The sequence below is a fragment of the Malus domestica genome, chromosome 05 (genome assembly GCF_042453785.1).
Source record: "Malus domestica chromosome 05, GDT2T_hap1".
NCBI lineage: Eukaryota > Viridiplantae > Streptophyta > Magnoliopsida > Rosales > Rosaceae > Malus > Malus domestica.
In genome coordinates, this window is record NC_091665.1 from 12,480,526 (window position 1) to 12,491,103 (window position 10,578).

The following is a 10,578-nucleotide window of genomic DNA, read 5'->3' on the forward strand; positions in this document are numbered from 1 at the left end:
TTTTTTTTTTTTTTATTTATATAATTATTATTTATTTTTTTTTATTATTTTTTGTCTTTTCAGATGGTGCAATCCGCACCATCCCCCTTTTTTTATATTATATTTTTTTTCTTTTCAGATGGTGCAATCCGCACCATCTTTTTTTTTTTTTTTTTAATTTTAATTTTTATTTATTTATTTATTTTTTATTATTATTTTTTCTTTTCAGATGGTGCAATCCGCACCATCCCCCTTTTTTTTATATTATTTTTTATATTATTTTTTTTTCTTTTCAGATGGTGCAATCCGCACCATCCCCCCTTTTTTTTTATTATTTTTTATTATTATAATTTTTTTCTTTTCAATGGTGCAACCCGCACCATCCCCTTTTTAGTTATTTATTATTTTTTTATTTTATTTTATTTTTTATATATATATTTTTTATTTTTTTTTTCTTTTTAGATGGTGCAATCCTCACCATCTTTTTTTTTTTTTTTTTTTTTAATCATCACCCTCTCTTCTTTTTTTCCTATAAATACCCCCATAGGTTGCTTGGCAATGGGTAGAAGATTGAGCAGAGGGAGGATGCAGACGGGTGACATCGTGGTGCAGTAACAGGAAGCTTTTAGGTTTTTTTTTTTTAGGCTCTTTTTTTTTTTTTTTTTTTTTTTGACCTCATATATATATATATATATAATCTGTTTATGATGCTAGAATATATATACATTCCTTCAATCGTCCCATCACCATCATTGTGTACACATTATATATATTTGTATATGGAACTTGGTTGCCATGTCTTATATATATATATATATATGCGCACAGACACCCATATACGCACACACATATAATACCATATAATGTGTCTATTTTTATACACAGTGTGTTTGTGCCCTCACTGATGGATTTTTTTGCTACTGTAACGTGTTTTGAAGGACCGTCTTGTAGCTGCCCACTTTTGCCGTGCCTATTCAAGCTTTGTGGCTGACTTTTCCGTTGCAGTCATGGTGTTTCTTAAGTGCTTTAAAAACAACACCATCACCATTCTTGTGAAGGAAGGCGATCCACAAGATAGTGGAACGACATTGAAGCTTTATATGCCACTGACTGGCCCTAAGGCACTTGTTCTTCTCATAAAAGACAACTCCATGCATATTAAGTCGTGGTCTTCTGAGGTATCTTGGGAGTTGGTAAACTCCGTTCGACCAACTACAAAGAGGAAGGTGTGCAGATCGAGGATTCTTATCTTGAACTCTTCGCACCATGATCGTGCCAACCCTTTGGTTAAGTCTAAGCTTCTTGGTGATCGTATCCGTAGCGGAGCTATAGCTTGGAATAGCACCCTGTCGACTACTGGAGGAGCCGCCTTCGTTGAGTTTTATTGGGAATGGCTTGAAGATGTCTTGAGCCGCTCCAAAGATGTACTTACCAACACAGGCCTTTATCATGCTGTATACGCATCTTTGTTTAGTTATGATTGCCATCCTTCCGTCATTCGTGCATTCTTTGAGCATTGGTGTTCAGCGACCAACACACTTCACACAGCTCAAGGGGAGATGTCGATTTCACTTAGGGATCTCCACAAGCTAGGGGGTCTGCCCATCCAGGGAAAATTTTATGACGAGGTTGTTCCTAGTGTGGAGGAGTTTTCTTGTCGCAACAGTCGAGGATTGCCTGCAAGCTGCCGCTATTTGTTCTGGGCGTACCATAAGCTTTTCCAAGAGGCCCCCGGTAAGTCAGGCGTGAAGATTTCTTCGTGGATCCGGTTTTGGTATTGGGATGCCGTGAAGTACAAGAGGCCTTCGAAAAAAAATGGTCGTAACAAAACAACTAGGCCTAAGGGAGATTCTGATCCGTCAGGCGTCATTGGTCTAGCTGGGCGCCGTACCCTTAACGAGTTAAGGACATTTGAGGATCTCGGCGTGGCGTTAGAGCACTTGGAAGAATCTTACTTAGCTGCATTCTTAGCTTGTTGGCTTTGTAAGTTTGTCTTCCCTAAAGACGATGTCAACTTGATTTGTCCTGGAGTCTTCAAAGTTGCTAGCAAGTTGGCTGTAGGCGAATCTTTTAGCCTTGCTATACCGGTCTTAGCCAATATTTACGACAGCTTAAGAGTTGTTTCGGACTTCGCAAGCACTGAAGATCGTGATGCGGTACTTCCTTACCATTATGTGTACGGTTGGTTGGGTGAGTACTTTGGTACTCATTTTTCTTCGTCAACTTTAGACAAGTCTGGGCCTTCCGTAGTCAAGCTAGGACCTTTGATGACGAAGTATTCTGGCGTGTTTTCTGCGAAGAGTCTCGACGATCAGCAGGCGCAAGCATTATTTAGAAGTTGTGAAGGATTGAAGATGGATCGCCTGGCGAGGTTTGGCCCGGTGCGGCGAGACATCATAGATGATTCACTTATCCACTTTTCAGACTTGTCTTACCTTATAAGTCTCCGTTCAAGGTATGTTTCTTTGAGGCAAGAAGACCGATGTATTATTCAGCCGTACAGTCCTCATCGCTTTAGTAGGCAATTTGGTTTTGTCCAAAATGTGCCAGGCACGTTGAGGGAGAAAGCTCGATCAGAATCCTTGCAAGCCGTGTATATGCATTGGGAGTTATGTACCCGTGCATGTACAAATGCTTCTATCACCCTGCCGACCAAGGACGAGTTCAAGAGTAATCCAGTAACCCGTGTTTACGTACGTTGGTGGTCAAAGGTATATTATGAGAATTTAGAGACGGCAAGTGGTACCAATTCTTCCCATTCACATCATGATGCGTTAAAAGAGGGTTGTTCTGTGGTTCCTACACAATTGGTACCTTTTGATTGTTCGAGTGTCACTCCTTTGCGAGATAGACCTGTAGCTTTAGCTCCTCAACGCCTATGCTTGTCTCCTCAACATTCGGATGCTTCTGAAGAGGCAGTAGATGAAGGTGACTCGCACGAAGATGGATTTATTTTGCAGCAGCGTCAACAAGTTTCAAACAAACGACCATTTGAGGATGCTCAGGCTGACAGTGATGTCAATTTTCGTCATAAGAAGAAAGAAGTGTTTAGACCTCCTCAATTCGATGACCGTGCGCCATTTGAGAAAGATGTATGTACTTTATTTTCTCTCATGATTTCTTCTGCTTTTATGATTTTGGCTTTTGTTTCTAACATCTTTCTTTGTTGTCTTTAGGTTGGGCCTTCCCGTCATTTTGATTTGGCAACTGCAGATGTTCATTCCTATACGGAGATGCTATTTATAGGCGGCCTACCTACAGACAGAGAGATCGGGGATCCGCCTGGTGTAGAGCTTGTTCCAAATCCGTCGAACTTCCCGAGTTTGCCATGTGTAGGTGGAGGTATGCAAGAACCTGTCATGCGTCCAACACCTTTGCCAGCTAGCTTTGAGATCTCTTTGAGAGGGCCGAACCTTAGCGGTACTGAGCGACTCATCCATCGCATCAGTCTTGGTGCGGCAATGGAGATCAAGGGCCATATTGAAGCGAGGATTTCTAAGTGTCCACTGGAAGACCTTACGTTGCTCAATGAGGACTTGTTGAAGTTTGTTTCTGTGATTGACAACCTTAACGTTGATTCCTCATCCTTGAAGATCAAGATTGCCGAACTTATGGCTGCCTCGACTGAGTATTCTTCCTTGCGTGCCATTTCCTTGGAGAAGTTGAGTCCAGATGTTAGAGCTCATCAGCTAGCAACAATAAACTCGTCACTGGCTCGAGTTCGGTCTTTTCAGCAAGCTATTTCAGGAAATTATCAAGTCACGGAGACTTCTTTAACTTCTGTCCAGGGGCGTCTAGATGCATTGGTGCGAGAGCGGGAGCAGTTGGTAATCGAAGCATCGTAACTTGAAAGTGTTCTTGCGGAGCAGGGAACTGCACTTTCTCAGTACCAAGAGGAGATTTCACTCCTAGAACGAGAGAAAGGCATGGCTATGGAGTTGCCCATCTTGTCTCCCATCGAGGTAGAGACTTTGAAGACTTTGGAAGGCTCGCTTGAAGAGCGCCTTCGTAGTTTTAAGGACATAGTTTTCAAGTAGTACCTTATGTTTTTTTTTTTTTTTTTTTTTTTTTTAATAATAAGGCTTTGGAGCCGACTCCTTCTTCTAGAGAAATAAAGCACTTATGTTCTTGAATTTGCTCTTCAATCTTCAAAGTGTTATATATATATATATATATATATATTTTTTAAATGGTGTGACTGTACTTGAAGTTTTGATGCTTCAAGTTGCCTACGTACCCTTTGTTGAGGAGGGATCAAGTCATAACGTAGTTCAAATGAGTGATGAATTTAACAGTGATTTTGATGATGATTTTACCGTACACAGTTTATGCTCTTGCGGGCCAAAAGCTTTGGTTCATGCAGTTTAGGCTCATGCGAACAAAGAGCATGAGTTGTCGCCTTTCAGAGGTAGTAGCGCTTCAAGAATCTGCCATTGATAGGGCCGATCTTCAAGCCGTCTTCCGCCATGATTAAGTAGGCGCCATTGGTGTAGACTTCTTGTATTACGTATGGTCCATCCCATTTTGATGTGAACTTGCTCTTCGTCTTGTGAGTTGTGATGATAGGCCTACGCAATGAAAGGACGAGATCTCCCATTTGAAAAGAACGAGGGAAAACTCTCTTGTTAAAGGCCTTAGAGAGTCGTGCTTGATAACACTCCAAGTGTTGCTGGGCTTCGAGTCTTTTCTCATCCAGGGCTTCCAGCTCTTGAAGGCGCAACTTTGCATTCTCTTCGTCAGTCAAGCCTTCTTGTAAATCCATCCTTAGCGAGGGGATTTGACTTTTGAGCGGTAGAACAGCTTCCACGCCATATACAAGAGAATAAAGTGTAGCTTGGGTAGGTGTTCTATATGTCGTCCTGTATGCCCAAAGTGCTTCGCCTATTCTTTCATGCCAGTCTTTCTTTGTTCTGCCGATTACCTTCTTCAAGAGGTTGCACAATGTCTTGTTAAATGCTTCTGCAAGACCGTTGGCTGGAGCATGATACATGGAGGATTTGTGCTGCTTGAACTTGTATTTCTCGCAGAGCTCGTCCACGAGTCGGTTGGAGAACTGTTTTCCGTTGTCAGTGACAATGTAGCGAGGCACGCCATATCGGTGGATGATATGTTCCTTGATGAAACGGACGACAGTTTCCTTTTTGACTTCCTTCAGGGGTATGGCTTCAGCCCACTTGGAGAAGTAATCTATTGCAGCCAGGATGTAAGCTTCTCCTGCAGATGACTTTGGCGCAATTGGTCCTACTACGTCTAATCCCCATGCATCGAATGGCCATGAAGTAGCTGTAGGGTGTAATGGTTCAGGCGGTTAATGTATGAAGTTGGCGTGAAATTGGCAGGCTTGGCACCTTTTAGCGTGTTCTAGGCAGTCATTTACCATGCTTGGCCAGTAGTAACCCATTCTTTTGAGCTGGAAATGAAGCTTCGGTCCGGACTGATGTGCTCCACATATTCCTGAATGTGCTTCTTCAATGGCTTGATTGGCTTCTTCCTCGCCTAAGCATCTCAGAAGTACTCCTTCAAAAGATCGTCGGTAGATTGTCCCTTTGTAATAGAGGAAGCGATGCGCTCGTCGACGTACTTCAGAACGGTGTTTTGGATCATCTGGGAGTATCCCATGCTCCAAGTAGTTGATCAGCGACTGTCTCCATTCTTCAATGTTGACCGGAAGTATGGAAATAACATTTGTATCACTTAGTACCATTTCAGTGACAGGCGGTATTACCCATCTTTGGCAGACTGGCACGTTTGTGGCTTCGTCTTCTCCTAACGTTATGCTCGAGGCTAGGTTGGCGAGAGCGTCTGCCATTTGATTCTCTTTTCTTGGCACGTGTTCTAGTGTTACGGCCTCAAATCTTTGTAGCAATTGCGTTGCCAGTCAAGAGTTGATTGATTATGAGCTTGGAGTCGCCATATATCTCAAGGGCTATGATTTCCATGTTGATTGCCATTTGGAGCCCGATGATCAGTGCTTGGTACTCAGCGACGTTGTTGGAGCATAATTCACTTAGTTGGAATGAATAAGGTAGTATTTTCCTTTGTGGCGACATGAATACTACTCTTGCCCCCGCTCCGTCTACTCGTGCAGATCCGTCGAAGAACATCGTCCATGTCGGAAATATGTCGATGTAGAACACCTCTTCGTCAGGCAAGTCGTCTGAGATTTTCCAATCGGCTGGGATTGGATGGTTGGCAAAGAAGTCTGCTAGCGCTTGTCCCTTGATGGCTTTAGCTGTAGATGATCTCATATTGATTGAGAAGCAATGCCCCTTTAGCTAGTCGTCCTGTCAAAACTGGCTTAGACATGACATATTTGACCGGGTCAGCTTTAGCAACCAAGTGGATGGTGTAAGCATGCATGTAATGTCTGAGCTTTTGGATGGCAAACATCAAGGCAAGGCACATTTTTTCTATTGGGGAGTAGTTCAACTCAGTGCCGGTGAGCGTTCGACTGAGGTAGTAGAGCGCTCCTTCTTTCTGGGATTCGTTTTTCTGTGCCAAGAGTGCTCCAACTGAACTTTCCTGAGCAGCGATGTACAATATGAGCGGTTTCCCTGGTACAGGTGCCCCCAGGACAGGTAGACTTGATAAATACTTCTTTATGCTTTCAAAAGCATTGTTGCATGCTTTGTCCCATACGAATGGAACATCTTTCTTCATGAGTCGACTGAACGGTTGACAACGCCCTGCAAGGTTGGAGATGAAGCGTCTGATGAAGGCTAGCCGTCCTTGTAGACTTTTCAACTCGTGCAGGTTTCTTGGCTCGGGCATGCTTTGAATGGCCTTGATCTTTGATTAGTCCACTTCAATGCCATGATGCTTGACAATAAAGCCGAGGAACTTTCCAGATGTGACGCCAAATGCACATTTTAACGGGTTCATCTTGAGGTTGTATTTTCGCAACCTTTCGAACACTACTCGCAAATCCTTCAAGTGATCTGGTCTTTTCTTTGTCTTAACCACCACATCGTCTACATAGCATTCTACATTCTTGTGTAGCATGTCATTGAAGATCTTCTGCATTGCGCGTTGATATGTAGCTCCAGCATTCTTCAGGCCAAAGGGCATCACCTTGTAGCAGTAGATACCTTTTGGAGTGCGGAAGGCTGTTAGTTCCTCATCTTCAAGAGCCATACGAATTTGATTGTATCCAGAAGAGCCGTCCATGAATGATAGTGCCTCATGGCCAGTGGTCGCGTCCACCATGATTTCAATGATTGGCAATGGGAAGTCATCCTTTGGGTAAGCATTATTGAGGTCTCGGAAGTCTACGCAAACACGTATTTGTCCAGATTTCTTAAGAACTATGACGATGTTAGAGATCCACTTAGGGTATTGCACCTCTCGAATGAAGCCTGCTTCGATCAACTTGTCAATCTCAGCCTCGATTTGTGGGATGAGCTCGGATCGATAGCGTCTTTGAGTTTGCTTTATTGGTCGCGTTCCAGGCTTGACTGCAAGATGATGCACAGCAATGATAGGGTCGAGGCCGGGCATTTCCTTGTAGGTCCAAGCAAAGACGTCCTTGTACTCTAATAGCAGCTGGTAATACTTCTCTATCTCGTCTGCACTTAGTAATGCACTTACGAAGATAGGCTTTGGTTCCTCACTTGTGCCTAAGTTGAGTTCTTTGAGATCGTCAACTGTGGCTTGCCCCCCATCTTCGAGTTGTGACGGTGCTGCAATGACATCTTCCTCGAGGATTTCATCTTCTTCACCTTCTTGGATTGTGATGTGGAAGACGTCTTGGGCCTCTTCTTCAGTGTTGACCTCTTAAGCTTGTTGGCATGAAGATTGTCCAGTGTGGATGATGGTGCGCCTTTTCACTTTCAGTGATCCAACTGTGTTAACCTCTAAAATTGCTTGGCGCTTCATTCTTGAAGGAATGGAACTTCGAACGTCATCCTTTTCTGCCAAACGATCGATCTTTTCTACTTCTGGTGTTGTCTTTCTCCTTTTGGAATGCTCTTTGGCTTCTCCAAGTCTTTCCATAACTGACTGTCGTGGAGGAAAGCTAGTCGTATCGCTTTGCTTCTTAGGTTTCGATAACCTTTTGAAAACAGAGCTTCGAGATACTGATGTGTTAAGCCTTTTGAAGACGGAAGTTCTGTTTTGACCGCCAATGAGTTTAGGTGCCAAAACTCTGGTCCTTGAACGATTCATTCTATCGAATACTGACGTCTGAAGGGCAGTTCGAGGCTCCTCTTTATCTTGTATGATGCTCACGCTGATGTGTTGAGCGCTAGCATTTTTTGCCTTGCTGGAGATCTTCACCGGTGCATTTGGTGTGAAGCCAAGTCCAGCTTTGTTGTTGTTGACCCCGTAACCATGCTCCTCCAACTTCTTCTGAGTTTTAGTAAGATCACGTTCGTTGTCTTTGATGGTGTTCAAATCCTTCTTTCCCAAATTTACAGAGGAGGTGAAGTTGTACCCAGCTTTCGACATGAGTTTGTAGGCGTTTGGATCAAAACCTTCTTCGGTCCTCTTGGTTGGGAGAAAGCTTGGTTCTACCCCCTTTGGCAGGCCTTTTATGAAGCCTTGTGATGGCCTTGCAACCTTAATGTCGCTTAGCTGTGTCAGAGGCAAAACTGCATTTGTTTTAAGCAACTTTACATTATCCATGTGCCGCTGTGTATCGGTTTTGCTTGCTGCAGTTTTAAACGGGGATTGACCATTCTTTCTTCTTGACGTTGGGATGTATCGGAAAACGGGTATGTTTGGTCCATTTGAAGGCGTCCTATTCCCTCTGGTTGTTGCAGGTTTAGCAAGCTCATCGTCGTTTTTGCTTGAAGATGGCATAGCTTCTTCTTCTTGCTTCTTGGGCACGGCTTGCCACTCCTGTTTTTTAGGTGTTGCTTTGCCCATGGATTTGATCTCTTTTGGAAGAGTTTCAGGCACCATGTCTTCATCCATGTAGAACTTGGCGTCTGCGAAATGTGATTCGGCTTCGGTGAATGGCTTGGTGTCGCCATAGATCACCTTTACTCCTTCTCGGTAAAATTTTAAGCATTGGTGAAGGGTGGACGGTACTACTCCATTCGCATGGATCCAAGGCCTTCCTAAGAGCAAACTATAGGAAGTTCTTGCATCAATCACGTGGAATATTGTGCTTGACTTGAGTTCACCAATGGTCATCTCTACTCGGATCATGCCCATCGCTCTTTGTCCTCCTTGGTTAAAACCTTGGATTAGTATACGGCTTAGGGATAGTTCATCCACCTTGATGTCGATTGTGGTCATTGTTGACTTTGGCATGATATTTATGGCTGATCCACCATCCACAAGCATGCGGCTGACTTTGTGCTCCCTTACGTAACCAGAGATGAAGAGAGGTCGGTTGTGAGGCTTGGATCCTAGTAGCAAGTCTTCGTCGGTGAAGTGGATTGCGTCCTCGGCGGCACAGCATGTGGCACATTCATGTGGTTGAAGCTTCAAACTTTCGTTATTGCTTTCTTGCACTTCATGGTCGTCGGAACTTGCCAAGACCGCTGCCAGTGCTTTTCGCATCTTTTTTGGCAACCGGAGCGTTCCCTCAATGCTAAAGTGTGTTGGCAGACCTTCTTCAGTTGTAGGAGTCTTTTCCCCCTCAATGGTGACAGCTTTGCCTTTTGAGGGTTCTTCCATTTCTACTTCGACCATGTGACATGTAGTGATAGTGCACTGTTGGAAGAAGTCCTCCGGGAAGTATTCGTGCAAGGAGACAGGAATACGTGGCTCTTGCTCCATGGGGTCCCCAGCATATGTTGACTTAGCAGCTCTTATACTTCTTTTAGGCTTCCTATTGTTGCGGCGACGATGCTTTCTCGCTTGCTCCCCTTTTGGCTTTATAGCTTGTGGTCTTGGCTTCCTCGTCTTCTTATAGGTCACCAATGTCCACCCTTCTTCATCATCGATAGGTGCATCCTGGTCGTTTGCCCCTAATGATGGTTGTGCAGAAGGTGCCGTGTAGCTTGTGCATTGATAGGAATGGTTGGGTATTTCTTGAAGAGGCACGGGATCAAAGGACCCGAACACGATCGTAGTGGTATGCGTTGCGGCTGTGTCTTCTAGGTCGAGCTCAATCCGCCCTTGCTGTGCCAACTTCATGATGAGTTCTTTTAGGATAAAACATTTGCCCACATGATGACCCACGATACGATGATACTTGCAGTACTTGGGATCGTTGGTACGATTCATCTCTTCAAGGCGTTTGCATTCAGGCAACTCAATCACCTTCTTCTCCAGCAAGTCGTCCAGCATTGCATCCATGTCGGAGTCCGGAAAAGGGTATACCTTCTGCTTCATTTCCCTCAAAGTGTTTTTGTACCTATCTTGGGTGTAGGAAGGCTCACTTCTTTTTATCTCCTTTGCTTTGTTATTGAAGGAGATTTTGACGGGTGCGGACGAGGTCTTGATAGGGATGGTTTTGGTGGTAAAAGCTTCCTTGGCGGGCTTTTTCCCATGATTGTCTGCTCTTGAAGTAAACACCTTATCCCTTTTGAAATCGGTGATTGGCTCCTTCTTTCCATGGTGGGCGATGCTCAGTTCCATGTCGTGGGCACGGGTGGCTAATTCTTCAAAAGTCTGTGGCTTGATACCTTGAAGGATGTATTGTAAACC